Below are 5,730 nucleotides of genomic sequence, written 5' to 3' on the forward strand. Positions count from 1 at the left end.
CTGACACCTTTACCATTTAGTTTAGGGATAAGAACGACCATTGACTTATTCCATTCCACAGGGAAAATTCCTTGACAAAAAAGATTGTTATAGATTTGTAATAGCACAAATATAATTTGTAATAGCAGAAAGACTATCCGGTGTTAAGTTTCTTAATGATATTATAGTTAATCTGGTCGGCCCCTGGAACTGATCTAGTTTTGGCTGAATCAATAGCTAAGAGTAACTCCTTCATAGTAAAAGGGTTGTCCAAGAATTTAGCGCTTTCGCACTGCGTGGAGGTATTTTCTTCAAGAAGGATACACTCTGAGACGGTATCTCGCGGACTACAAGAGGGACAGATTTTATTAATCGCATTTTCCTGTGCAGCCGACAGCGACTGGCCAGATGACATAACGGAAGCTAAACATCGGTTTTTAAAAGCTTTGACCAACCTCCAAATTTTAGCAGACGGAGCATGAGCGTTAAAACTGTTGCATAGTTCCTTCCATTTTCTTCTCTTAGTTCTTCTGAGGACGCACCTACATGCCGAAGCAATATGCTTATAAGCGTTATAGTTCTCTGAACTTGACTGACGGTTTCAGAGTCTTTTTGCCTCGCGTCTGGCATCTACCGCGGCCTGACATTCTTCGGTCCACTAAGGGGAGGGGTGGAGACGTTTTCTCAATCATCGGTTTTCGGAGTATGTGATTTAGGGGGGAACAGAGAGTTCAGAGTGCTTTTTTACAAAGTGATCATATTGAAAGGTAGTATCATCTGTCGTTACTAAAATAGAGACAAAATCAATACAAGTTAACTTATAATAAAGACTTTCATTTGAAGAGAATTAAGTTTAATTTTATACTTAAATGTAGTTCTTAGGCCAGGAAGAATATTCAGGTTAATAACAACAGGGAAGTGATCACTAGAAAAGGTGTCGAGTTCTGTATAACAATTACTAAGAGTCAGGACAGGAGGCGTTACAACAATAAGATCGATGACTGATGTTTGCGAGTCGAGAGGGGTCAAAAGGGTAGGTTTATGGTCATTGCAGATAATAAGATTACGATCTTCAAGAAAGTTTAAAAGACATCTGCCAAGGGAGTCAATAATCGAGCAGTCCCAAGCCACGTTGTGCAAGTTAAAGTCGCCTAAGAGGACGGCGTGAGATTGATTCGCAACATAATCAAGCAGGCCCTCAATAACTGTAGGAGGAGTTTGTGACGACGGATGTCTATATATGTTAATAATGACAAAGGAGGGACCTTGAGTGTAAAGCTTGATACCAATGAGCTCGATTGAATGATGGCCGAGGTGAGTGATATCAAGAAGATCATATCGGAATGACTTTTTAATAGCAATGGCTACCCCGCGTTGATCGGGACAGCGAATGTCACTTCTAATAAAGTTAAAAATGTTAGAGTGTAAATAAATATTCTCGGTAACCATAGTCTCTTGGAGGCACCAAAGATCGTATGTGTTATTATTAACTTGAAGTTCCGGAAGCTTCCCCGTAAATCCCTACAGTTCCAACTAGCAATAGAGATAGGTTTGTTAGAAGACAGTAATATTAGTATGAGTAATATTAGTATTAAAATGAAAAGTGAGGTAGAGTAAAGTAACAGAAAAATTAGTAATAGTTGTAAGCGCAATCATCAGAAAAAGGAGGGTATCAGCTTGATAATTATCATAATAAATGCGTGGGTCGTCATATTCAGTCTGCTGCCGGTAGAAGCGAGGAGGGTGCGGTTCTATGTATGAACTTACATGATTTAAGAATTGCTTAAGAATCATGGAAAGCATGGGCATATCTATGTGTCCAGTAGGAAGTCTATCATGTTCATAAAGGTAGTTATTACGTGAATAATTGGCTCGATCATGATTAAGGAGAACACCGTCTCTCGATATGTTGGGAGATCTGCCGTTCGGAGATATTAAATATTCTTTCCTAGCTTCTTCCAATGTATGGTCCTAGCTTCTTTCCAATGATGTAGAATTATTATTAGCATTGTTAGTATTGCGAGGGAGGAGTGGCACAGGTATTGGAAAGGTCCTGCTTGTGTTTATCGTTGTTCCGCGGTGAAGATGGGAGAGAGGATATTGGATGAGAAACGCTCGTTCCCTGACGCGGGGATCGTGAGTGAGGTACGAAGAGAATTCTTAACAGAAATTTTGGCGTACGACAGTTTAGAGGTATTTGCATTTTCAAGGGGGAGAATTTATTATAACTGACGAACGAATGAGGGGAGTTATCGTTCTTTGGCGGAAATAAAGGGAAATTATAGTAATCATCATCTGCAAAGTGAACGCTACGCGTACTACTTAAGTCAGCATTGGATCTAAAGGTAGATCGATAGTCCGTAGACCTATTCCTAGCATCTGCAAAAGAGATATTTTCGGTAGCTGCGATCGTCTGTACTTTTTTCTGTTTAATAAAGAGAGGGCAATTTGTCGACGTAATGATATGATCTCCAGAGCAATTGATACATTCGGGGGGGAGGTTTTGCCTCTCACGTCTCGTCTTCTTTGTAAGCATCCTTACCACACAGCCTGCATCTCGGACGACTCCTACAAAACTTCCGAATGTGGCCAACTCTGAAGCAAGAAAAGCATGTTTTAACTCTAGGGACAAAAGGTAGGACTTTGTAGGAATCATAGAAAAAAAATACTTATCTGGGGAAAATCTGACCAGCAAATTTAAGGTTAACTGAAGTGGAAGGGGTGTATTCGACACTGCTTTCCTTAACGACACGCCTGTTGAGTCTTTTAATTTCGGTTACATGACAAGAAGATTTAAGATTTAATTTAAGTTCTTGATCCATTACAGAAGTCGGAACGCCTCTTTATTATACCTGAGCGCATTATCTTAAAAGTAGGAAAAAATTGAGTATCTTACCTTGATGAGGTCAGAGTTAGTCACAAGGTTATTGGCTGCTTCATAAGTGCGCATTTCAACCGAAATTTTGCCACGCGAGATCTTTTTCATAGATACTATGTCCGAGTGCACAACCTTAGCGACTTGTCTCTTCGAATGCGCTCTCGATTATGCAATCACTGCTCACCTGCATATGGACAATAAAAGGTCGCGATCCATACCTGTTGTCAGAGAGGTTGTGAGAAGCTTATTGAGCACGTGCCGCACTGTCAGATAGAGGGACAGAAACAGAGACAGAAGTAGCTTTGTCCGGGCTCAGGCCCGGTCCATTACGGCGTTTGACACATTTGTGTTCGTGCTCAAGAACCGAGTTCTCATTGGCTCTTTTGGCAGCGCGATCAATTGTAACATCCATCTGCTCATACGTGTCGTTCGTTGCCCTAGCAAGTATTTCTTTAGTGAAGGCATCAAAATGTTCGACCGAAACACCAGTGAGGGTAACGCCGTTTGCAGAAACCAGGGTGGGGGAGAGGGAGACCCACCGGGATCCCTCGGCCCGCCTCCCATGGGAGGTACACTCATCTCCCAAAACACCGCTAAAAATATAGGCAAGGAGAGTTAGGCACAAATAGATAGGAGATAAAGCGAGAATGCGAGTCAATTAATGACTCAAAAGACACAGGTCGCTCTGAAAAGAACGATGCGGAACACACGACGCGACACTAAACGCAGACACGTCCGTACCGGTCAAAGACACGCGCCAAACTCCAGTAAATATAGGTAATGCTGCCTCCATATCTATATGCTCTAAGACCACAGTATAAAGATATATAGTAGGAACAAGACCCTGTTTTCCATTCAGCCGCGCATATTTGCTTGCGCATCATTAGCGGCCATGTTTTTAGCGGCCATTACTTAAGACAATTTTAAAATAAGATCGGACCATAAATACTGCTCTAGATCTAGAGGAATGGTCTTATCTCAGCAGCATTCATAAAACGGTTGCGTTCTGTTGAACGATTGTTATATGTACACCCTTCGGACTTCGATTCTTTCCCTCGGAAATTTTCACAAATGACCATATTTCTACATTAATATTCATAGTCTGTGCGCGATTAACGACATGACTAAACTCTTAGACTATGTATTTCTAGACAGAGCAAAGATCTATAATTCCCATACATTCGGTTGAAGCCGAGAAGATTGGAGAGATGATGGAGAGGATGATTGTAGATTACGTAATACGCATGCTCTATACAATTAGATATGCGTGTGCGGTAAATGCTTAAGTTGAATAAAGTGTATCATCACAAACTAGAAAGCATGTTAATTATTCGTAAACTGTGTTTGATTCTATAGCTAGTATTCATAGATCTAGTTTACATCGTGCACTTAATACGGGTACTAACTAGTAACTTTCTATTGAATGATCTTAATTTCGACAATATGTTCAAACATATACATGATATATATATTTAATTAATCATTATGATGTATATTGTATTAATTTAGTATATCATTCTTTAAATACATTGCTGAAATTAAAATAATTGAATAGAAAGTTACTAGTTAATACGTATATCAAGTGCATGATGTAAATTATCGGCTTTTATTTCAAGACTATCTTAAGGCCGGTATTCATAGTCAGATCTTATATTCAAGATCATCTTAAGTACGGTCTTAAAAAGTCACGAACCAATCAGAAGGCTGCATTAGCATCTTAAGAGATTACTTAAGACGATCTTGAAATAAGACTCGACTATGAATACCGGCCTAAGTAATGTTTTAAGACGCTAATGCGGCTCTCTGATTGATTGATGACATCTCAAGATTAAATTTAAGACGGTCTTGAATATAAGAACCGATTATGGTCGATATTCATAGTTAATTCTTATATTTGAGGCCGTCTTAAGCAGTTTTAAGATGTCATAAGTCAATCAGAGGACCGTATTAGCAACTTAAGACATTAAGATGGTCTTAAAATAGGAACAGACTATGAATACCGGCCTATGAATACCGGCCTACGAGAAATTATAAGACAATTTGTGGCAATGTATTGGGTCATCTAAAAAGTATCCACGGTTTTTTGTCACTAGATGGTGTTGATGGTCAACATATCTAGTGACAAAAAACCGCGAATACTTTTTAGATGACCCAATATTATTATATTTGCAAAGAAGAAGATCAGGTGTTTACATATAAGATTAATTATTTATGAGTATAATATTAATATATGGAATTAGTTTGGAGGTTACGCCTCCAACTGAAAAAAATTACGTCATATAATTGCATGATGAAATCATATAATTAAAACACATAAATCATGTAATATTGTTGGCTTTTCCAAGTTCATATAGCAAGGCTGTGTTCAGGAATTACGCCTAGATAACTCTAGGGTGCATTTTGGCTATAATATACATAACGTAACCTTAGAGTTATCTGGGTGTAATTCCTGAATGCAGCCCAGATGTTGCAGTAGCTGCGTGCAATTCGCTTGCGCGTGCATTCCCTCTCAACGGTCATGCGCATTACCACCTACGATCATCATCTATTCTTCTTTATCAATCTACTCGCCTTCATTTTCAAGAAACTATGCTCTGTATAATAATATATGGTATAAGAAAACTTTATATTCGCTTACAACTAAATTTGAGGTAAAAACGAAATAACCTGAATTTTTGGAAGTTTTAAAAAAGTAACCGAGGAAAAGAATCGAAGTCCTTGGATGTACAACACGAATGCTCAATGTCTGGCCCATAGGCAATCCGTACAATATAATCATATTCCAAAAAAATTCTACGTAAGTAAAACGCGCGCGGCGAGAAGGCCCACGGGCAATAGTCAAAATTTGAAATGTGGTCCTTCGGACTAACTAA

The sequence above is a fragment of the Acromyrmex echinatior genome, chromosome 3 (genome assembly GCF_024713525.1).
Source record: "Acromyrmex echinatior isolate Ae372 chromosome 3, ASM2471352v2, whole genome shotgun sequence".
NCBI classification, from domain to species: Eukaryota; Metazoa; Arthropoda; class Insecta; order Hymenoptera; family Formicidae; genus Acromyrmex; species Acromyrmex echinatior.